Below are 25,152 nucleotides of genomic sequence, written 5' to 3' on the forward strand. Positions count from 1 at the left end.
AGAGGAAGAGTGTTTCCCCTCCTCTTGGACCTGGTGGGCCCTGTCACTGCTCTGACCAGTACAATGTAGCAAACATGATGCTGTGACAAGTCTGGTCATAGCCCTGAAATGACCCAGAAGCTTCCATTTCTGACTTGTCAGAGTCTGGGATGCTATGTAAGAAGCCCAGCTACTTTGCTGGATAAAGAAGCCACATGGAGCAGCCACTCCAAGGCACCACCTTGGATGTCCATTTGCCATAAGGCTGCAACTACATGAGAAACCTCAAGCAAGAATCACTCAGCCTAGCCCATACAACCCACAGCACCAGAAGAGAAAATATTCAATTGTGGTTTTCAACCTCTATATGTTTTCTGTGATAGAACATACATAAAATCTACCCTTTTAACCATTTGTAAGTGTACACTTTTATTTAGTTGTTATTATTTGTTTTTTGAGATGGAATCTTGCTCTGTCACCCAGGCTGGAGTGCAGTGGCGCCATCTTGGCTCACTGCAACCTCTGCCTCCTGGGTTCAAGCAATTCCCCTGCCTTGGCCTCCCAAGTAGCTGGGATTACAGGCGCCCACCACCACACCCTGCTAAATTTTTTTGTATTTTTAGTAGAGATGGGGTCTCACCATGTTGGCAAAGCTGGTCTCAAACTCCTGACCTCAGGAGATCTGCCCACCTCAGCCTCCCAAAGTGATGGGATTACAGGAGTGAGCCACCATGCCCGGCCTGTAAGTGTACACTTTAGTGGCATTAAATACATTCACGTTGTATAATCATCACAACTATCCATCTCTAAAACTTTTTCATCTTTCCAAACTAACACTCTGCACCCATAAAACAATTACTCCTCATTCATCTTCTCTCCAGCCCCTGCAACCACCATTCTACCTTCTGTCTTCATGAATTTGTCTACTCTAAGTATCTCATATAAATGGAATCATACAGTATGTGTCCTCTTGTGTCTGGCTTATTTCACATAGCATTATGTCTTCAAGGCCCATCCATACGGAAGCTTACATCAATATTTCATTCCTTTTTAAGGCTGAATAATATTCCATTGTATGGACATGCCCCATTTTGTTTTTCTACTCATCTGTTGATGAAAACCTCAACATTTTGGAGTAGCTGCTCTGCAACAACAGATCACTGGAGCAGCAGGCAATGCAGCCACAGAAAGCAGAGCTGGGTTCCCACGGCAGATGTCAGGACCTGGAGAGTCCACCCAAAACACAGGACACCAAGAACTAACCCTCAGCATAAGTGAAGTTGGTGACTGACCAGGAATCCAGGTTGGAGCTCTCAACAGCACTTGTCACAGTCGGCTGGGTGTCTCCTCAGGTCTCTAGGCTGGGAGCAACTCCAGCACAGGGGATGGTAGGATCTTATTCATGCCTGGGTTCTCTGCCCTGGCATAGGCTGAGGGCCTGGAGTCCAATCAACGTTTGGTAAATGTACCTGACACTTCGGCCAGGTTCTGACTCATCCCAGAGTTTTTTACATGCTCCTTGCAAGGCAAGAGCCATGCCAAGGAAAGAGCGGGAAACTAGCTGCTTCTGGCTGGGAAAGAAAGGGAGAGGAAGCAGCAAAAGGACATTCTGTCAGAGAAAAATTCACTGCCAGACAGCTCAGGATCTCCATCAAAGCGCCCCTGCCCCCAGAATCAGGCAGGCAGCCACAGGGGGCAGAGGCTTTACCATCTGGAGGTTAGGAAGGTATCTAGGGCATCAAGTTGAGCCAACAGGACAAGGCCAGGGACGGGGCAGGGTCAGAGGGGCTTGGTCCTTGATCATGGCACAGGCATGGAAGGTAGGGAAAGGTACTTGAACTATGAGCTCAATTGTATACCCCAGCCCTGGCAGCATTGGGGCAGTGACCTTCCTTCACTGCAGGAGGATTCAGATTAGTTGCATTATGTCCCCAAGCCTCTCACCCATACCAAATTTACCCAGGAAACACCCATCTACAACCCAACCCACTCTCCCTGTTGCAATGTTCTGCTTGGCCACATAACTAGGGTGCCTGACACAGCTCAGGACACACCAGAGCATAGCTGCTAATGCCAGGTTTGACTTAGAGTGAATGCCAACCAGGTAACAACCCTGCACATGTACCCACCTAGATCTAAAATGATCTAAAAGTTGAAAAAATAATAATAATAATAAATACAGAAACCAGTAAAATAAAGAAAAAATAGTTACAAAAAAAAAATCTTTTTAAGTAAAAAGAAAAGAAAAAGAGTGAATGCCAACCATACAAATGCTCACTTGGAGATTTAACAAAAAGGACCCAAGTTGAATTTCAGTTCTGTATTTAGGTTTTCCAGTCCCTAAAGATAAAGTAACGCCTTGAGCAGTAACTGCGAAGGTGTTTTTTTCTATTTTCTTCCAGGCATACACCTTGAAATTTAGGAACTGCTTAACATGTGGAAAGCAGCTATAAACACCAGTGAAATAATTCAGAAAACAGGGACTTTGGACTTTGAGCAAACCAGTTATCATCTTGAGCCTCGTTTCCCAATCCATAAAATAGAGGATAATATTATATATTCCCATGGTTTGGTTATGTGCATTAAAAAGAATAAATATATGATATATATATATACACACACACACACACATATTCTCATAAGAAATACTATAAATATGTGAGGTTTCTGTTTGTTTTTTTTGAGACAGAGTTTCACTCTTGTTGCCCAGGCTGGAGTACAATGGTGCAATCTCGGCTCACTACAACCGTTGCCTTCTGGTTCAAGCAATTCTCCTGCCTCAGGCTCCCATGTAGCTGGGATTAAACATATGCACCACCACGCCCAGCTAATTTTCTGTATTTAGTAGAGAGAGGGTTTCACCATGTTGGTCTCAAACTACAAACCTCAGGTGATCCACTCCCCTTAGCTTCCCAAGGGGCTGGGCTTACAAGCATGAGCCACAGCGCCCAGTATATAAATATGTTTGAGATATATTTATATTCAGTGAGTGCTCGTTGATAGCTGTTGAATAAATGTCTGAGTAACCTAAGATTCTGACAAGACTCCCATGTGGTGAGAGCAAGTCTTGCTCCACACTTCAGAATCCCCAACTAGAGCATCTACTGGATCCTAGAAGCTACCTCACTGCCTGGGGGCCACTGCCCAGCTGTCCCATGTCTTAACAACTGGTTTCCCAAGCCAGCACTCTTCCCTCCTGTCTGGACTTATAATCTCCCAACCTGCTCAACTGGAGCTGGCCTGGTCTTGAGGACAAGGGTCTGCCCCACCACCCCGGCTACCCCCAGCCAAGTTCCTACCTCCAAACCTGGAACTAGGCTGCTTTTTCTTTTCTTTTCTTTTCTTTTTTTTTTTTTTTTTTTTTGAGATAGAGTCTCACTCTGTCGTCCAGGCTGGAGTGCAGTGACGCAATCTTGGCTTGCTGCAACCTCCGCCCCCCTGAGTTCAAGCCATTCTCCTGCCTCAGCTTCCCAAGTAGCTGGGATTATAGGAGCCCACCACCACGCCTGGATAATTTTTGTATTTTTAGTAGAGAAGCGGTTTCACCATGTTGGCCAGGCTGGTCTCGAACTCCTGACCTCAAGTGATCTGTCCTCCTCGGCCTCCCAAAGTGCTGCGATTAGAGGTGTGAGCCACCGCGCCCGGCCTAGGCTGCTTCTTGAACCACTGACAAACCAGAACCCTAGGTCTGTCCTCAGGCCCTCCACACTTTTGATACCAGATGGAAACAACTCATTCCCTTTCCCTGGTTTTCTGAAGCATAGCTTCATGGAAGGTTTGTGGACCAGCAGCCTCCTCTACCCACTCCAGGCCTGGACTCCATCCTTGACCTTTACCTACAAAAGGAGGTTCCTATGGGTTCTTCTACCTTAAGTGCTTCAGGCAGCATCATATAAGGTGATGGACTTGAAAGTTTCTTTGAAAAATAGGAAGCACTTGATAAATTCTACTGCTCTTTTTACTCTTTTTAGTTTATTTCAGTGTGGTCTTACTAAGTCTATGGAGGCCTGGGATTGTTTCCCAGTTAAATTCTTTTGGTACAATGACCACACAGAGGGAAAACAGCTTGCTGCTCTTTGTGACTCCAGTGCTATTAGTAAATGCACTGTGATCTCCAGGACAGAGGCTGAGAGGGAAGTAAAAAAATCTGGGTTCCGGGCTCATTGACTCTGCCAGTAAATTAAGCAAGTCACTAACTTCTCTGGGCGTTTTTCTTCATGTGCACAAAGGAGCTTAGAAGTCGCCCACATTCCTATTCACTAGGATACCAAGAGGGCCAAGAGTTTAAAAAAAAAAAACACTGCACAGTAAAGATGTTGTAGTATTCAGTGGGAATGGAGGGTTGAGAAAGAAGAGATAAAAAAGAAAAATGAGACCAGGCATGGTAGCTCATGCCCGTAATCCCAGCACTTTGGGAGGGCAAGGCAGGCAGATCACCTGAGGTCAGTAGTTCAAGACCAGCCTGGGCAACATGGCGAAACCCCCATATCTACTAAAAATACAAAAACTAGGTTGGTGTGGTGGTGTGCACCTGTAATCCCAGTTACTCGGGAGACTGGGGCTTGAGAATCACTTGAACCCGGGAGGTGGAGGCTTCAGTGAGCTGACATCGTGCCACTTCACTCCACCTGGGCGACAGAGGGAGATCTGTCTCAAGAAAGAAAGAAAGAAAAACAAAATGAAAAATGAAAGAAGAAAAGAAAAGACAGAGAAAGCAAGCATTTTTGTGTAAAGTATGAGGCTCTTGAGAAAGCAAGAATGGAACGCCATGGAAGTTCCCAGTACAGAGCCTCAGAGTCAGTGTCTAGATTACATTTACCCCAGGTTCTCCAGCAGATAAAAGTGGAACGGAAGGAAAGGAAGTCTCCCAACACCTGAGGTGGCATAAGCATGTACCAGAAGCAGCCGAGGCTCAATGCTATGTGCTTTTACAGCTCAGCTCAGAGCAAGAAAACAGATAAGGAAATAATAAACGAAGTCCATTACCTCTAAAAATTGTGTTATGTCCCTAGAAAGGCCCTGGCCAAGCCACATCCTGGCAAATGAGGTCCCATTCAAGGAGCTCCACTTTAAGGGGGACATTCAAAGACTAAAGAGGTACCAAAGGCTGGTCACCAGGACATCAGGGCATGCTGAGATCATTTCACAAAAGGAAGGGCTACGGGATCTGAAAGTGTTTACCTAGACTTGATTTGGTAAGGACATGAGAAGCAGAAAAAAAACTTTAAGCCGCATCTAGTCCAACCCTCACAATTCAGGAATCCCTAATACAGCGTCCCTGATGGGGAATTACCCTGTGCTGCGTAAACTCTTCCAATGATGGAGACCTCATTACTGTATATGTGAGTTCATCTCATTATCCTGTAGACAAGATTAAACTCTTCTCCTTCCTATTAACCCCAAATTAACCTCCTCCTGGCTTCTATCTATGCTCTGGGAGATATCAACTAAATCTAAACACTTTTCACTTACCCATCCTTCAGATAACTTGAGATAAACAGCTGGCATTGATGGTTTGCACTGAGATTTCTAGAAGTCTTCCCTGAGATCAGGGCACATTTTCAGTGTATCCCTGAAAGCACACTGCCCAGCTCGCTTCCATGCTTGTTTCCTGGTGATCTCAGGCCAGCTTTGACCCCACACTACCATGGGACACTGACTGCTGTCCCTGCCTCAGGGCTTCTCATCCTGGCCATGCCCCGTAGCTCTGTGTTTGCTTAACAACCAAGTCATGGCCTCCTGCCTCACTTTAGGCAAACTCTGGTCCATCTCTTGGTTTCATCTTTGCAGCTCTGCCCTGTGCTAAGGGCCTGTCATGAACACACTGCATGGTGAGGCTTAAAAATCAGAGTCCCAAATTCACGTCACTGATTGTAAAGCACTGGTCATTTGACTTTAAGCCTAATAATAATTGAAGTTAGAATGTTCAGTGGGCATTAAATATTATCTTTTCTAACATTTCATTTGAGAGATGAGGAAATAAGAGTACAGACAGATCAACTGATTCATTTGGAGTAACATAGCTGAGAAGATAAACATGAGCTCTAATCTTATTTTCTAGCCCCATATTCTTTACACTGTAGTTAAAAGGAAGTAAGGTTATATTATGCCTCTCTTCTGTGTGTATTTTGGAGTAAATTTTCCATAGTCTGTGTGGATGTGCATTCATTCTTTATTTGACTCAACAGAAACTCACTAAGCACCTACTATGTGCTTTGTAAATATTCTCAGTAAGATTTGAAGTAAGCTTCCCATTGGGATCTATGTCTTGGTGTGTGTTCATGCAGAGTGGTGAAAGGTGTGTGTGAATTGATTCTTGTATGGCCAGGCACAGCAGATCATACCTGTAATCCCAGTACTTTGGGAGGCCAAAGCAGGAGGATTGCTTGAGGCCAGGAGTTCGAGACTAGACTGGGCAACATAGCAAGACCCCCATCTCTAAAAATAATAATTCTTTCATGCATTCATTCAACAGCAATAACTGAGAACTCTTACAACTATGCCATACACTGCTACAAGTAAAAACACATCATAGTCCTTTAGCTTAGGGCATTTTTTGTCTAGGAGACAATTCTGAAGTACTTTGCTCATGTGATAAAGCCAAATCCAGTGTTCTGTGGGACGCAAAGCCAGATGCCTTATCAAAATTGGCAGGAATGATGGTGGCAAGTGTCCATAATTGTGATGGGGGGACAAAACTGCAGGTCCTGGAGGACTCCAAAGACCTCATGGAGGCATGAGCTAAATCTTGAAGGCTGATATGCTCAGGCAGAACAGAGTGCACAGAGCTGAGTGTGTGTGCAAAGACAGGGAGGGAGGAGAGAATCTGACTGCAGAGAGACAGCCGGGCTGGAGCCAGGAGTTAATGCAGGTGACACAGGGAGAGAACTACAGGCAAGTGAGGTCGAAGAAGCCATTCTGTCTCATGTTAAAGCTTGATTTTATCCAAAAGAAAATGAGGATGCAGTGATAAGACTTAAAAGAGACAATAAACAGGATCAAATCAGAATTTTAGAAAGAGCAGAGGACAGACTGGAGGATGGCAAGGCCAACGGCAAGAATGTTAGATAGGAGGCTACGGCAGAAACTCGGGTAAGACACGAGGGTTGAAACCTGACAACTCTGCCCCCACACATTTGTTTTTTAAGTATGAAATATAAGAGGAGAGGCCGGGCGCGGTGGCTCAAGCCTGTAATCCCAGCACTTTGGGAGGCCGAGACGGGCGGATCACGAGGTCAGGAGATCGAGACCATCCTGGCTGACACAGTGAAACCCTGTTTCTACCAAAAAATACAAAAAAACTAGCCGGGCGAGGTGGCGGGCGCCTGTAGTCCCAGCTACTCGGGAGGCTGAGGCAGGAGAATGGCGTGAACCCGGGAGGCGGAGCTTGCAGTGAGCCAAGATCACGCCACTGCACTCCAGCCTGGGCGGCAGAGCGAGACTCTGTCTCAAAAAAAAAAAAAAAAAAGAAATATAAGAGGAGAGAAGGAATTGTTTTTCATATACATCTCTCATGGCATGGGGAAATTTCCCCAAAGCTTTGCAGAACTGCAACATCACCCTCATCATTCTTCACAGTGACTTGGTGGCCCCAGAAAGTGATGGCAGCCTTAGCATCATGACCAATCGTGATATGTAGGTACCTGAATCAGAGCAGCTGCTCAGTAAGTGGGGTTAAAGGTATGAGCCATATACATCACAAGGGGGTGGAGGTAGAGAAGTCCTAAACAAAGTGAGGTCACTGCCGGGAAGGAAAGAGAAGTCAAGTCCAAGCAAAGTAACAAATCAGAAGACAAACAGAAAATTTCCAGGAAGGATAAGGTTAAAGGAACTAGGTGATACACAGCCATGGAGTGAGGAGCACAGGCAGATGAGGAAACCAGTAAAGGAGCCAGTGCCTGTCTGGTGAGGAGATTCTGTGTGTCTCCATCTCCGAAGGCAGAGAGTGACTGAGGCAGCCCTCAGAGAATCACGGAAAGATGGCCCCCCTGGTTAGACAGACAGCAAGCCGGCCACTAGGGGCAGGAGTTTGCAGCAGGGACACATGGCTGGCCAGGGTCTGCACACCCATGTGGGTACGCACATGTGAGCAGTTAAGTCAGAACATCTGGCAGGGATGGGAATATGTGGGTGCGGAGGAGGCCAATACCGACAAGCAGGGGCTGTTGAAAGCTGGGGAAACCCCATCACATGTGGTATAGAGCCATTCTCGCTTGGAGTTTATAGTCAGATGATTGATAAAGATGATGTCAGATGCCCAAAATAACTATTTCCTGCCTTACTGAAGAAAAATGTTGACCTAGGCAAGTCCGAGCCTATGAGACAATTCCCAGGAAAGCCTGATCACATTTTTTTTAACAAGGTAATTTTTTCTGAAAATCAGGAGCACCTGACCACCAGTGTTCTACTGAGAATGACCTCAACTAGGCACCTTCTGCTGAAGCCAAGACTAACAGAGGCATCGGGATTTTCACAAGATGTTTAAGGCTCTGCCTTAAGCCACAAATGAGCAACAGGCCGGGAGCTGCAGTAGGAGAGATTCCTGGTTGCAAAGGATTGAGATTAAAATTTTTCTCTACGTTCGTGTTAACACTAAACGGAAGCCAACAAAAACAAGGTTTGTAGCATCAAAACTTATGGCCAGGCTCAGTGGCTCATGCCTGTAATCCCCACACTTTGGGAGGCCAAGGCAGGTGGATCATATGAGGTCAGGAGTTCAAGACAAGCCTGGCCAGCATGGTGAAACCCCCATTTCTACTAAAAATACAAAAACTAGCCAGGTATGTTGGTGGGCGCCTATAATCCCAGCTACTAGGGAGGCTAAGGCAGGAGGATCGCCTGAACCCGGGAAGCAGAGATTGCAGTCAGCCAAGATCATGCCATTTCATTCCAGCCTAAGCAACAGAGCAAGACTCTGTCTCAAAACAAAACAAAACAAAAACCTTATGGCCTTATCATCCTTCCAAACTGTCCCTGAATAAGAGTTACCATAAACTAGGAAGAAAACATTCAAAGGTATGAACAGAGGCCAACGTGTCAGCCCTTTCTCTGAATTTCTGGGCCATAGCTGTTTTAAATTAGATTATCAATGCTCAATTTCTCATGAAACTCCTGACTTAGCTCTGCAATGGAAAAGCTATTTTTGTGCTCTGAGCCACAGATATTTACATGAAGGCAAATCCATAATTCCAATTATGTTTTATTTTCATGATAGTCTTTTCCTCTACTTAAGACGTCATGATCAGAGGTCTAGACAGACAGACAGACAGACACACACACACACACACACAATCCGAAGAAGAAAAAAAAAGAATAGTCATAGCTATCGTCATTATTATTATTTCTGATGAGACACTTGCAAAAAGCAACACGCTCTGAGCCAAATACAGATTCCACAGGGCCCAGATAAATGACTGCTATAAAACAGGCAGATTTTAGGTCTTGTAAAATTCTCAAAAAAATACCTTCAGTTTTTCTATCTCCTCCAGCCACCCCTTTGCTGATTCCCTACCCCCACCTACTCCTCAATCACTTGGGGACTTCATGATCCCTCCTGGGAAAACCTAGTCCCAGAAGTGGACCTAGCTGATATTTACATGTTACATAGTCTCTCTGGGGTCTTTGCATTTAAAATGTTATTTTTGTCGGGAGCGGTGGCTCATGCCTGAAATCCCAAAACTTTGGGAGGCCGAGGCGGGTAGATCACCTGAGGCCAGGAGTTCAAAACCAGCCTAGTCAACATGCAGAAACCCCATCTCTACTAAAAATACAAACATTAGCTGGGTGTGGTGGTGTATGCCTGTAGTCCCAGCTACTTGGGAGGCTGAGGCAGGAAAATTGTTTGAACCCAGGAGGCAAAGGTTACAGAAGGTTATAGTGAGCCGAGATCCCACCCAGCCTGGGCGATAGAGCAAGACTCCATCTCAAAAAAAAAAAAAAGATATCTTTAAAAATGAAATAAAGAGTTTTTATCTCCTAAAAGGCAGGAGCACCAACAAATAAGGCAAAGAGCTATTTCTGGTTAAGAGGGACATGGTTCTTAGTAACAACGCAGCTACTCTATAGAAAGATCCAGCAATAGGCTGGGAGGCCTACTAATAGCTTGTACAGAAGCAAAATAAACTGGCTGTCCAAAAAGTTTCAGGAAATTCATCCAAAATAAATCTAAATTGATTACCAAAAAAATCAAGATATGGTCGGGTGCAATGGCTCACACATGTAATCCCAGCACTTTGGGAGGCCGAGGCAGGTGGATCACCTGACGTCAGGAGTTTGAGATCAGCCTGGCCAACATGGTGAAACCCCATCTCTACTAGAAATACAAAAATCAGCTGGGCATGGTAGCGGGTGCCTTTAATCCCAGCTACTCAGGAGGCTGAGACAGGAGAATTGCTTAAACCCGGGAAGCAGAGGTTACAGTGAGCGGAGATTGCACCACTGCACTCCAGCCTGGGCAACAGAGTGAGACTCTGTCTCCCAAAAAAGAAAAAAGTCAAGATATTAGGAGTAACCATGGCCACTCCCCAAAAGGTCTCTGATTAGACCTTTTCTTTTTTTTTTTTTTTTGAGACAGTCGCCCAGGCTACAGTGCAGTGGTGCGATATTGGCTCCGCCTCCCAGGCTCAAGCAATCCTTGTGCCTCAGCCTCCTGAGTAGCTGGGATTACACACGTGAACCACCATGTCTGGCTAATTTTTGTATTTTTATAGAGATAGAGTTTCACCACATTGGCCAGGCTGGTCTCGAACTCCTGGCCTCAAGTGATCCACCCACCTGGGCCTCCCAAAGTGCTGGAATTACAGGCTTGAGCCACCATGCCTAGCCTGATTAGGCCTCCTGAAACATAATTCTACTTTGAAAGAATCAGAGTAGGGGAGTGGAGATGATGGGAGGAAATTAACATTTGTGAGCATTAACATAATGCTTACAATAAGGTTATATTATTTCCAGTTATCTCAATCTTCAGAACCTTTTGAGGTAGATTTTGTTATTACTGTTTTACAAAGAAGACAATTTATCCCCAGAGGTGTTAAGTAACTTGCCAAAGGTCACGTATCTAATTAGTGGCAAAGCTTGGATTCAAACCCAGATCTGCTTGACTCCAAAGCCCATTTCTTTCCCATTGTCACTGACAGAGGGACACTGATAAAGCTGTTAAAAGGGCCAGAGGAGAAGGCCAAGGACTATGGGGAAAATATATTTGTGTAGACTTCTTTCAGCATTATAAATAGGCTCCACTAATATTGATCAACATTCCCAGAGATGGAATCAGCCACAAGTAAAGAATCAATTGCTCAATGTAAACGTCTGCACTGTTAGAAACACACGTACACATGCATGCCCAGCAGAAACAGAACATCATCTTCACATCCAAGGACAATAGGAATTTTTCCACAGGTTTTTTCTTTTCAACATAGATGTAAGTTAAGATGGTAGTTGAGCATGAGGTTTTGATCTACTATAGAGAATCTAAAGGACAGCATTTAGGGACTGGAAAGCATAGTTGGGAAATTCAGGACTTTTCTGGACTGAAAACATTGGACAGATGAGGGTGAGACACCACAGTAAGGGTGCAGGGTTTCAGATGGTGGCAGTGGCACACAGTATTATTTATTCAGACCTCTTCTCTGCCGCATTCTCTTAGTAGCAGGAGATTTCACATGCAGGAGCCAATGTACATGTATTTACTTTGCTGTATTATGTGTGTGTGTTTTGAGATGAAGTTTCACTCTTGTCACCCAGGATGGAGTGCAGTGGTGTGATCTCAGCTCACTACAACCTCCATCTCCTAGGTTCAAGTGATTCTCCTGCCTCAGCCTCCCAAGTAGCTGGGACTGAAGGTGTGCACCACCATGCCCGACTAATTTTGTATTATTATTTTTTTTTTAAGTAGAGATGGGTTTTCACCATGTTGGTCAGGCTGATCTCAAACTCCTGATCTCAAGTGATCCACCTGCCTCAGCCTCCCAAAGTGCTGGGATTACAGGTGTGAGCCACCGCACCTGGCCTACTTCGCTGTATTCTATTTTACATATAACAAAATAAACTTTTTTTTTTTTCTTTTGAGATGGAGTCTCACTCTGTCTCCCAGGCTGGGGTGCAGTAGCAGGATCTCAGCTCACTTCAACCTCCGCCCCCGCCCAGGTTCAAGTGACTCTCCTGCCTCAGCCTCCTGAGTGCTGGGATTACAGGCACACACCACCATGCCCAGCTAATTTTTGTATTTTTAGTAGAGACAGGGTTTCGCCATGTTGGCCAGGCTGGTCTTGAACGCCCTAACCTCAAGCAGTCTGCCCACCTCAGCCTCCCAAAGTTCTGGGATTACAGGCGTGAGCCACCGCACCCAGCCCAAAAGAAACGTTTAAATTAGGAGTTAAGAATCTCAGTCAGTATGACAGATTGGGTAGAAATATCCCTCCATATAGGACAAACTCTCTAACCGTGTTTTTCCTCTACTCTCACACCATAGTAATCACCAATACAGAAGAAGACTTCTTGTGACCAAATGTGTGGGGGCTTTTTCCAAGTACACCAAGCAACAGACACCAGCTGGGTGTCCTCTAATGAACTGTCTACCGTGAGATAGTGTCAGATCCCATAGGCTGAGGGCTCAGTTCCCAAGACTGCCCCTCTCCACATGCCAGTCACAAGTCTAAGCCTCAGGAACTTCTGACTGACCCGCTTCAAGTTGAGGCTCAAGACCGTGGTCCTTGGGTTCACCTAATTTGCTGGAGCGGCTCACAGAACTCAGGGAAAGTTACTTAGATTTACTGGTTTACTATAAAGAATACTGCAAAAGATACAGATGAGGGGATGTGTAGGGCGGTATGAGGAAAAGGGCACGGCCCTTCCGTGCTCTGCCTGGGTGCACCATCCTCCGGGAACCTCCCTGTGCTCAGCTATCCAGAAGCTCCATGAACCCAGTCCTCCCGGGTTTTTACGGAAGCTTCACAATGTCAGCATTCCTTCCTCCAGGGCATTGGGCATAACACTGTCATAGGCAGAACATTCGATTCCTGCCTTGGGGTAAGTGAAAGGAGGGCAGGAGAAGCTCAGAGGGCTGCCTCTGAGGCCTAACACATCCAACGTTACAACAAAAAAATTGTAACAAGGGCTATGGGGCGTTATGAGCCAGGAACCATGGACAAAAAATAGTATATATCATAACACCATATCCTCCCATCCAAACACTTCAAAGCACTGAACAAAAATATGATAACAAAAATATCATCTAAAACTTAGATAAAGTAGAAATCTCCAGGTACCAGAACTACAGGGAAGTGGAAGTTAGGTCAGTGCATGGAAGCTGAGGCCAAGGGGCTCACAGAGAAATCCACAGCAGCAAGAGGCCTGAATAGCTGGGGGCTGGGGCTTTAATGACCATATGTGCAGTGAGAGGGGTCCAGGAGATGGTCACCTTACACCATGAGCTGTCAGTGAGGCACTTACAAAAAGCTGGAGGTCATAAAAAGCTACTCCATATGTGAAATAGGTCTAGAGGAACATCATTTACTAATCTGAGAAAACAGCCAGAAAGCTTGTCATCTGCTTGGGCAAACAGTAGAAAATGAGTGGCCTATAAAATTGGAAATCAGGCTTGTAGTACATGTAAGAAATGAGGTTAAATGCATACAGTGGCTCACGCCTGTAATCCTAGCACTTTAGAAAGCTGAGGCCCGGGGATCGCTTGAGCCCATGAGCTCAAGACCAGCCTGGGCAACATGGTGAAACCCCGTCTCTACAAAAACACAAAAATTAGCCAGGCGTGGTGGTGCGTGCCTGTAGTTCCATCTGCTTGTGGGGGCTGAGGCTGGAGGATGACTTTGAGTCAGGGAGGTGGAGGCTGCAGTGAGCCAGTGAGCCATGATCACACCACTTCATTCCAGTACAGCCTGGGCAACAGACTGAGACCCTGTCTCAAAAAAAAAAAAAAAAAAAAAAAGGACCAGTCAAGGTAGCTCATGCCTGTAATCCCAGCACTTTGAAGGCCAAGGCAGGTGGATCACCTGAGGTTGGGAGTTCAAGACCAGCCTGGCCAACAGAGCGAAACCCTGTCTCTTCTAAAAATACAAAAATTAGCCTGGTGTGGTGGCATGCCCCTGTAGTCCCAGCTACTCAGGAGGCTGAGGCAGGAAGATCGCTCGAACCCAGGAGGTAGAGGTTGCAGTGAGCCAAGATCACACCACTGCACTTCAGCCTGGGTGACAGAGCAAGACTCCATCTTGATCTCAAAAGAGAAAACATATATCATAACACCACACACATGTTAAAACTTGTATGATGTGGCTAAAGCAGTATTTAGAGGTAAATTTATAGATTTAAATAAATTTACTGAAAAACAAAAAGTAAGCTAGGCATGAATTCAAGTAGCTAGAAACAGAAGAAATGTAGATAAAAGTAAAAATAATGAAAAACAAAAAATATAGACAAGAACAAGCTGTTTATTTGAAAAGACTAAGTAGTAGACCTCTATATTAATAAAGAAAAAGAGTTGTCACAAATAAACAATATTAAGAATAATAAAAGGGCAAGGAGTGGTGGCTCATGCCTGTAATCCCAATACTTTCAAAGGCTGAGGCAAGAGGATTACTTGAGGACAGGAGTTTCAGACCAGTCTGGTCAACATAGCAAGACCTCCCCATCTCTACAAAAAATACAAAACTTAGCTGGGCATAGTGGTGCACACGTGTAGTCTCAGCTACTAGGGAGGCTGAGGCAAGAGGATAGCTTGAGCCCAGGAGTTTGAGGCTGCAGTGAGCTACGTTGGTGTCACTGCACTCCAGCAGTGAGTGACACTGCTGTCACCTGTCTCTAAAAAATAAATAAATAAGCCAAGAGCAGTGGCTCATCCCTACAATCCAAGCATTTTGGGAGGCCGAGGCAGGCGAATCACTTGAAGCCAGAAGTTCAAGACCAGCCTGGCCAACATGGCGAAACTGCATCTCTACAGAAAATACAAAAAAATTAGCTGGGTGTGGTGGCACACACCTGTAATCCCAGCAACTCGGGAGGCTGAGGCAACAGAATTGTTTGAACTTTGGAAGTAGAAGTTGCAGTGAGCCGAGATCACACCACTCACTCCAGCCTGGGCAACAGAGTGAGACTCTGTCTCAAATAAATAATAAGAAATATAAGCTAGATTCTCAGCACCATAGGAAAGGTAATTAAAAAAATTAAAAAACAAAAAAGATAGAGGCAGTATTTATAAAGCCCTAAGAGAAAATTACAAATAACTATGCTAAGAAGTCTAAGAACACATGAATGGATCATCTAAACTAAATTATCAAAACTGAATCAAGAAGGAATAGAAAACCTAAATCCAGCCGGGTGCGGTGGCTCACGCCTGTAATCCCAGCACTTTGGGAGGCCAAGACGGGCAGATCACGAGGTCAGGAGATCGAGACCATTCTGGCTAACACGGTGAAACCCTGTCTCTACTAAAAATACAAAAAATTAGCCGGGCGTGGTGGGGGGCGCCTGTAGTCCCAGCTACTCGGGAGGCTGAGGCAGGAGAATGGCGTGAACCCGGGAGGCGGAGCTTGCAGTGAGCCGAGATTGCGCCACTGCACTCCAGCCTGGGTGACAGAGTGAGACTCTGTCTCAAAAAAAAAAAAAAAAAAAGAAAACCTGAATTCATCACTAATCATTTATGAAACTGAATCACCAAAAACTCAACCCATATATCCTTTATAAGTGGTTCAGATGATTTCATAATGAGTTTTAACAAATTTTAAGAAACATATAATCTTTATCTCTTACAAACTAGTTAAGAAAAACATATATGCCAGCCAGGCACCGTGGCTCACACCTATAATCCCAGCACTGTGGGAGGCTGAGGCGGGGGGATCATGAGGGCACGAGTTCGAGACCATCCTGGCTAACATGGTGAAACTCTGTCCCTACTAAAAATACAAAAAATTAGCTGGGTGTGGTGGCACATGCCTGTAATCCCAGCTACTCAGGAGGCTGAAGCAGGAGAATTGCTTGAACCCGGGAGTCGGAGGTTGCAGTGAGCAGAGATCGTGCCACCGCACTCTAGCCTGGGAAACAGAGCAAGATTCCGTCTCAAAGGAAAAAAAAAAAGAAAAACATATATGAAAGAGGAAAAGCCACTCAACTTACTTAATAGGGGTAATACAAGCTTGATACCAAACAATGTAAGAACAATTTTCTTTTTCTTTTCTTTTTTTTTTTTTTTGAGATGGAGTCTTGCTCTATCGCCCAGTCTGGAGTGCAGTGGCATAATCTCAGCTCACTGCAATCTCCACCTCCCAGGTTCAAGTGATTTTCGAATCTCAGCCTCCTGAGTAGCTGGGATTATAGGTGCATGCCACCATGCCCAGCTAATTTTTGGCATTTTTAGTAGAGATAGGGTTTCGCCATGTTGGCCAGGCTGGTCTTGAACTCCTGACCTCAGGTGATCTGCCCGCCTCAGCCTCCCAAAGTGCTGGGATTATAGGCGTGAGCCACCACACCCAGCCAGAGCAATATTTTAAAAAGAAAATTCTAGAACAACTTCACTTACGAACATTTGCAAAAATCCTAAATAAAATACTAGCAACTGATACCCTGCAGAATAATATACCTGTATATGTATATTTATGTACATATGTTTCAACATAATTAATACACTTATTTATCACATTGTAATATCAAGAAAAAATGATCATCTCATATAGTTATGAAAAAGACATTAAAGTATTAAGTAAAATCTATACTCAGTCATGATATAATTTTTACTTTGTTATAAAATATTAAGAAAAGAGCAAAGTTCTTAATTTAATAAAGACTATCTACTGAAACCTTAAGCAAACTTCATGCTTAATGGAGAAACTTTAAGAGCAGTTAAAGTTAAAGACAGTAAGAAGACAAGGGTGCCTGCCACCACAGTTCTATTGAACACTGTCCTGGACCATCTACCCCAATGCAATAAGGTAAGAAAAAGAGGTAGGAGTCACAGAAATGGAAGAGATAAATTATTGTTGTTTTATGATTGTCTATATAGAAAATTCAAGAATTATCTATATGCAGACTATTAGAACTAATAAGAGAATCAGCTGGGATGCTGGGTAAAAAACAAAATAAAAAATCAGCAATGTTTGCTTCTATGGGCCAGCAAGTAAACTAGAGAATATACTAGGACAAAAGGTATTGTTTAAAATATCAACAAAATCTATAAGAAGTAAATACAGCAAAAGTTGTAGAAGACATTTATAGGGGAAATCACCAGTAATCATTCACCTGAATAAAATGAGAAGCTAGGAAGAGCCAGCATTGAAAAGATGTCAGTATTAATTGAATGCAATTTCAAAGAGAATCTCAACAGGATTTTCTATGTGTGTGCAACTAGACAAACTAACGTTTATATAAACTGGTCAAATCCAAGATGGCTCAGAAATTCTGAAAAAATATAAAAGTAATCATAATAGCTAACAATTTTTGTGTTCTTCCTTATATAGCAGGTATCATTCTAACTTTTTTTTTTTCTTTTTTTGAGATGGCATCTCACTCTGTCACCCAGGCTGGAGTGCAATGGCACGATCTCGGCTAACCGCAACCTCTGACTCTCAGGTTCATGCTATTCTGCCTCAACCTTCCGAGTAGCTGGGATTACAGGCACCCGCCACCACGCTTGGCTAATTTTTGTATGTTTAGTAGAGATGGGGTATTACCATGTTGGCCAGGCTGGTCTCAAACTTTTGACCTCAGGTGATCTGCCCACCTTGGCCTCTCAAAGTGCTGAGATTACAGGCATGAGCCACCACACCTGACCTACTCTAACATTTTCATGCACTATCTCTTCACAATATCTTTGTCATAGATACTATCATTATTTATATTTCATAGATGAGACTGAGAGAAACTGTCAACTTACCCAAGGTCACACAGCTCACTGGGTAATCACAAATCCTCACAAATTTGTTTTTTAGGCTTTTTGATTTATTTTTTGAGACAGGATATCGCTCTGTCTCCCAGGCTGGAGTGCAGTGGCCTGATCTCAGCTCACTGGAACCTCTGCCTCCCGGGCTCAAGTGATCCTCCCACCTCAGCCTCCCAAGTAGCTGGGACCACAGGGCACGCCACCATCCCCAGCTAATTTTTATATTTTTTGTAGAGGCAGGGTCTCATCATGTTGCCCAGGCTGGTCTCAAACTCCTGTGCTCAAGCGATCAGCCCGCCTCAGCCTCCCAAAGTGCTAGGATTAGAGGCGTGAACCACCATGCCCAGCTACACAAATTTGTGTAATCACAAATGCTCACTGACTGCTGGGTAGGATAAAATTTTCTAAATCCATACCTAGACATACCTGTGGAACATTTTAGAGAAAATCTTACAAGCTACCGGGGAGAAGGCAGATTATAATAAAGTGACAACCATATGTGATCAGATTTCTTGTCCTGACCTCAGTTGATCCCCCCACATCAGCCTCCCAAAGTGCTGAGATTACAGGCATGAGCCACCGCACCCAGCTGAAAGCCTTCCTCTTAAGGCATGTTTGTTATGTAATGGGCCAGGGGCTCTAAGAATGCTGATCCTTCTAGGGATCTCAAGGTACCTTCCACAAAGAGAATGGATGAGTGATCCCTTCTCAAGGAGGAGCTTGCCTATGAGGGGACATGGTAGTAGAGGATGTCAGCATTTTTCCCCAGAGCTCTCCCCAGAATCGCTCACACTAAATATTTCCATCTCACCCAATCAGTCAAACTCACCAATGCATGGGATCATCCACATAGCCAAGCTTTCAAAAGATAATCTGTTGCTGTGTTTTCACAGTAATAAGCATCCAGCAATGAGCTTTTTTTTCTCTTTCTTATTCCATGGTAAACCCTTGACTTACCCTGACATTCCATGTAACACACAGGTACATTTAAGCCTGGGGGTGCTTTCCCCAGGTCTTTCTACCCATCACACTGTCCTGCCACCGCAAAGAACAATGACACCCTGTAATTTGCAGAGCTCTAAAGACATAATTTGCCTGATCTACTTTAAAAATCTTGCCTTGTACTGAGGATTGATCCAGAATCCCTAAGGTTCCTGGAATTCCAGGCTGGCCAGGAAGCCTCCATGGAATTCTGGATTCTTCTGGTGAGTAGAGCTAGCTTGCAAGGAAGGGGTGAGCTACCTCTAAATCTGGAGCAGTTACCAAAGACTTCTTAAGAGAAGTGACTGGGGGAGCTGGAAGAGATGGGAGGCATTTTACATTTTACATATCAGTGTGTTTTTGTTTTTGCTTTTGTTTGTTTCCCCACCGTCCCACCCCCACCCCACCACCCCTTAGGAAACAGGGTCTCGCTCTGTTGCCCAGGCTGGAGTGCAGTAGCGTGACCATAGCTCACTGAAGCCTCCATCTCCTAGGCTCAGGTGATCCTCCCAGCTCAGCCTCCTGAGTACTTGGGACTCAGGCATGTGCCACATGCCTCACTAATTTGCCCTACTTAGTCTTGAACTCCTGGACTCAAGTGATCCTTCCACCTCAGCCTCCCAAAGTGCTGAGATTACAGACACGAGCCACGGTGCCCATCAGTTCTTACTAAAGCATGAAACATTTTCACTTTCCTTTTCTACTTTCTCCTTATAATTAAAATAATAATAATACATGTGCAGGGAGATGGTAGACAGTAGTGATAGAGATGCATAGACTTTAGCCACTGACCTAAATTCAACACTTGATTCCAGCACTTAGTGGTGTGTGACCTCGGATGAGTTACCCTTCTGGTTCTAGTTTCTGAAACTAATGAAAATAATAGTACTACTTACCTCAAAGAGTTTTCAAATGAAATACCATATGTAAGTGCTTAGTTATCAGTAAATGTTAGCTATTATTATTATAAAATTTGAGAAATGCAAGTACGAAGAAAATAAAAAAACAACTATACTCTCACCATCCATTTTGATGCATATAATTCCAGTATTTTCTGGATGTTTTTCTTTTTTTTTTGTTTTTTTTTTTTGTTTGTTTTTGAGACGGAGTCATGCTCTGTCGCCCAGGCTGGAGTGCAGTGGCCGGATCTCAGCTCACTGCAAGCTCCGCCTCCCGGGTTCACGCCATTCTCCTGCCTCAGCCTCCCGAGTAGCTGGGACTACAGGCGCCCGCCACTTCGCCCGGCTAGTTTTTTGTATTTTTTAGTAGAGACGGGGTTTCACCGTGTTAGCCAGGATGGTCTCGATCTCCTGACCTCGTGATCCGCCCGTCTCGGCCTCCCAAAGTGCTGGGATTACAGGCTTGAGCCACCGCGCCCGGCCAATGTTTTTCAAAGAGTAAAATTATAGTGCTTTCTATTTTATAATTTGCTTTTAAAAATTAACTCCAGGCCAGGCGTAGTGGCTCACACCTGTAATCCCAGCACTTTGGGAGGCTGAGGCGGGTGGATCACCTGAGGTCAGGAGTTCAAGACCAGCCTGACCAACACGGAGAAACCCCGTCTCTACTAGAAATACAAAATTAGCCGGGCGTGGTGGCACATGCCTGTAGTCCCAGCTACTCAGGTGGCTGAGGCAGGAGAATCGCTTGAACCCAGGAGGTAGAGGTTGCAATAAGCCGAGATCGCATCATTGCACTCCAGCCTGGGCAAGCAGAGCAAAACTTTGTCACACACACACACACACACACACACACACACACACACACACACACACACAAAAGTCCTGTGTAATTCAACATTCTTATACAACACGATTTTAAAAGGTCACATAGTATTCCTTTGGGCTATTTTACATCTTCTTTTTTTTCCTTTTTTTTTTTTTCTTGAGACAGAGTTTTGCTCTTGTTGCCCAGGCTCGAGTGCAGTGGCACGATCTTGGCTCCCTGCAACCTCGACTTCCCAGGTTCAAGCGATTCTCCTACCTCAGCCTCCTGAGTAGCTGAGATTATAGGTGCCTGTCACCACACCCAGCTAATTTTCCATATTTTTAGTAGACAGGGTTTTATCATGTTGGCCAGGCTGGTATTGAACTCCTGACCTTAGGTGATCCACCCGTGTGGCCTCCCAGAATGTTGGGATTACAGGCATGAGCCACTGAGCCCGGTGTACATCTTTTTTTTTTTTTCTTTTCTCAGATGGAGTCTCACTCTGTCGCCCAGGCTGAAGTGCAGTGGCATGGTCTCGGCTCACTGCAACCTCCATCTCCCAGGTTCAAGTGAGTTGCCTGCCTCAGCCTCCCGAGTAGGTGGGATTATAGGCACCTGCCACCATGCCTACCTAATTTTTGCATTTTTAGTAGAGACAGGGTTTCACTATGTTGGCCAGGCTGGTCTCGAACTCCTGACTTCATGATCTGCCCGCCTCGGCCTCCCCAAGTGCTGGGATTACAGGCAGAAGCCACTGCACCCAGCCCATCTTTTTTTTCTTAAGAGATGGGGTCTCACTTTGTTGCCCAGTCTGGTCTTAACTCCTAGCCTCAAGCGATCCTCTGGCCTCCACTTCCCACAGTGCTAGGGTTACAGGCATGAGTCACCACACCTGGCACTTCACAGGCATGAGCCACTGTGCCTGGCCTTTTCCTTTTTTATTTATTTGTATCATTTTGCTTCTTAACCATCTCTTCCTTCCTTGCTCTCCACCAGTCCCACACTTCATGTATTGATATTTCCAACTCATCTGACTTGTCCAGATGATCAGTGGCTGCTTTCTGTGGCTGTCTGGAGATACAGCCTTCATCTCACCATCCTGACCACCTGCTCCTTAGGTCCAGGCCCCCGTGGCCTTCATTACATCCCCAGCCTCTCCTCGGACTGCTGGGCAGACTCTTGTGCCCATGGCAAACCATCCAGTTTAACAATATTTCATGAGGTGGTGCAAAAGCTGGACAAGGCAGAAAGGCAACTTTTCTTTAAACTGTATAAGGTTGACTTCCAGGATATTAAGTGAACTATTAAAAATTCTCAGGAAGAGGAAGAGACTAAAGATTTTTATCTGAGCACAGTACATTGTTTTTCTAAGCAACAGGGCCAAACAAGTTCAGAATTTACGGACTTACTTTTTTTTTTCTTCTTTTTTTTGGATTTACTTTTTGAATGGAAGTCACAACATTTGCCTATCAATTATTTTTTTTTTTTCTTTTTTTTAGACAGAGTCTTGCTCTGTCGCCCAGGCTGGAGAGCAGTGGTGCAATCTCAGCTCACTGCAACCTCCGCCTCCCAGGTCCAAACGATTCTTCTGCCTCAACCTCCCGAGTAGCTGGGATTACAGGTTCCCGCCATGCTGCCCAGCTAGCTTTTGTATTTTTAATACAGCCAGGGTTTCATCATGTTGGCCAGGCTGGTCTCGAACTCCTGACCTCAAGTGATCTGCCTGCCCCAGCCTCCCAAAGCGCTGGGATTACAGGCATGAGTCCCCGTGCCCTGCCTTAATAATGTTTTGAGACCACAGTAAAACATAACTGATTCATACCAATGGGGAACTGTCAAACTGAATCAGTGGAGAGAAGTGAATTACATCCTTTTTAACATAAACTTTTATTTCCAGTAGAACTCAAATAAAATAAAATCTTTATTTCCAAATGGTCCAATACTTGGACCTGTTTTTGAAGGAGTTGTTCAGAATATGATCTACTACATTTGTTACTACCACATTTATTGTTTGTATGGAAACAGGAGTGGCTAAAGTTTTGAGAAGTGTGTTCTTCCTAAAAACGTAAAAATTCAACATCCCCCAGCAACCACGCTCACACAGTTCGCTCCTTGGTAGAGCTTTTTCTTCCCACTTCACGTGGAAGAAAACCCCAGCTCAGGCTGCTCCCGGCTGCTCTGGTTCCGAGTGTGCAGAGGTTTGCAATATCAGCCCCAGGTCAAGCCCTGAAAAATCCAGACTCCAGACTTGATCTGTCCAGACCCATCTGAGAATTAATAGGCTCCCCATCGTGCCCAGAGAAGCAAGCCTGTCATGGAAACACTGATTCAATCATAATAACTACTGACATAAAAACCACATAAATGAACTAAACATTTCTTCCACCCAATCAGAGTCTAGGGGAGGCCATAGCTTCAGGATTAAAATAAGTAGGGCTGTTTTTGTTATGTGGTCCAGCTCATTTGAGCCTCTCCCATTGCCTTGTTTTCACAGCTCCCTTTTATGAGAAAGAAAGTGAGAGTGGGGGAGTTGGGAGGGAGACTGGAGCTATGCAGACGGGAATGCCAGGCTGGGAATACCAACAGTGTGGTGCATGTCAGGCAAATTAAAACTTCTAGCCTGGAGGAGGCTGTAATCGTGTTTGCGGTTAGTCTGAAAACAAACTACACTGAACTTCTATCTCCCAGGAAAACAGTCGGGTGTGGACTGAAGTCAAAAATTAGTATTTTTAGCAAGTATTCTCTCTCTTCCGTTTATTATTTTCTTCCTTCTTCTGTCTTTAGATATTAGAAACGCTAATTACATGAAGTATCATTATTATTAGAAGAAAGCACAGTTAGAGGGGTTAAAAATAAAAAGATGCCAAACCAACAGAAACAGTGCATTCCTAAGGAGGAATATATTTTAATTTTTCCCTGTACCCACGAGGTTTGTGGGCCCAAGGGACCCAACCCCGATACCCAGTGAATGGTCTTACCTGCAGGAAATGTTTGGGCCAGTGTGGTGCCCCCGCGGCTGTGGCCCGGTGGCCTGACTCCTTGCCTGCCTTCCAAGGCAGGTGGGGACTCCGGGCTGCAGGCGCCGGCTGAGGTCCCAGCTGAGGTCCCAGGGAGCGGGAAGGGGGCAGCAGCCCAAATAACAGCAGCCAGAAAGAGGAGGGAGTCTGGGGGCGGGAGAGAGACACAGAGGCCCCGAGGGAGGCGTGAAGGACGCAGAGCTGGTGGCCCGGGTCCGAGAGGTCGAGGGGCCGCGCGCGGGTGAGAACGAGCCCCGGCCCTCGCCCACGGAACTTAGTCGATATTCTTTTTTTTTTTTTTTTTTTTTTTTTTTGCTGTTTGAGTTTTCTCTTTAGAGTCAGACCCCGGTCCCAGCAGCAGCCTCAGAACAGAGGGGAGGCGAGGAGTCCCTGCCGGGGGGCCACCCCTCTGCGGGCCCCAGGGCGCCCCTGGGGGTAGCCAGGGCGGGCGCGGGGAGATGGGGAGGCGCCGAGCGGCCCTGGAGACGCCCGTGTCCCGGGGCGCCCGCAAACTTTCCCAGAGACGGCAGGAGGCCCCACCCTGGAGAGGGGGGTCCCAGGCCTCTCCGTCTCTGTCCCCCGGGGCTGGTCACTCACCAGCAGCGCGGTTGGAGCTCCGATTCTGGCTGCAGCCATCCACACCGGGAGGAGGAGAAAGAGGAGGGAGAGGAGGAGGAGGGGGAGGAGGAGGGGGAGGAGGGCCCGGGGCCGCCGAGTGGAGGGCGGGGAGGGGCGGCCGCAGCTCAGTGACTCCTCCCGCTCCCGCCCCCGCCCCTCCTCCCCTGCTGAGCCTCCCTTCTCTCTTCACGCCTTCTTTCCCACCCCGAATCCCCCCAAGTTTTTCTGGTGTCCGACGCTCCATTCTCTTCCCTCCAGCGCATCTTCTGTCCCCGAGTCTCCAGCCTCCCAGAGGAGGGGAGAGCGCTCCCTCCCGCAAAAGTCGGGGGGCAGAGCGGGGGTGCAAGTATATGAGTTACGTTTCGATGCCCCCTTGAAGCAGATAGCTTGGACCCTTGGGAGGTCTGAAGTCACCCAGCACCCCCAGACCTTGTCCTCACCTCTGGGTGGGGATGATGGAGGGCCTTTGCGGTCGTGCTTTCTAAGTTGCTTCATGGAGTTTTGTTTTGTTTTGTACCCCCCGCCTCACCCCACTCCCCACTCCCTACCCCCCACCTTGTGATTAGGAGAACTAAGAATTACTAAAGCCCCACCTTCCTGGGCGAATCAATCACAGCAGGAGGAAGGACACAAGACAGCTTAGTGAGGGCCAAGCTGTGGGGGCGGGGAGGAGGTAAACGCGTCCAGATGCCTCCTCTGTGCTGCCTGCAGGGTGCAGGGAGAGGGAGAAGGGGCGTTGTCCTCCCAGGAGAGGCTGCAGGGTGGCTCGTAGTCCCTATTCCATCACCTGCTGGCAAATGACTCTAGGCAAGTCACTTGGCATCTCAGCCTCTTCCTCAAGTGGGGCTGCCTCAGTGGGAGCCAGTCAGAATGAAGGCACCCTCCCCAAAACCCAGGACGGGAGACTGAGCTGAGTTTGAACAGGCTCAGAGGGGAGAGAAAAGGGCATTTAAGGTCCCAGGGCATGGT

At 45.9% G+C, this 25,152-nt stretch overlaps 1 protein-coding gene across 1 annotated transcript in view; it reads right to left on the minus strand.

Moving 5' to 3' along the window:
- STON1 (stonin 1) overlaps window positions 1-24,225 on the minus strand; it is a 65,050-nt gene extending 40,825 nt beyond the window's left edge. Inside the window, exons 1-2 of the mRNA XM_074011828.1 lie at window positions 24,163-24,225; window positions 23,527-23,712 (exon numbers count right to left, since the gene is read on the minus strand). The gene's annotated coding sequence lies outside the window, so the exon portion shown is untranslated. The remainder of the gene's footprint in view (window positions 1-23,526; window positions 23,713-24,162) is intronic.
- Between the last annotated feature and the right edge of the window lie 927 nt (window positions 24,226-25,152).

This window comes from Macaca fascicularis, chromosome 13 (genome assembly GCF_037993035.2).
Source record: "Macaca fascicularis isolate 582-1 chromosome 13, T2T-MFA8v1.1".
Taxonomy (NCBI): Eukaryota; Metazoa; Chordata; class Mammalia; order Primates; family Cercopithecidae; genus Macaca; species Macaca fascicularis.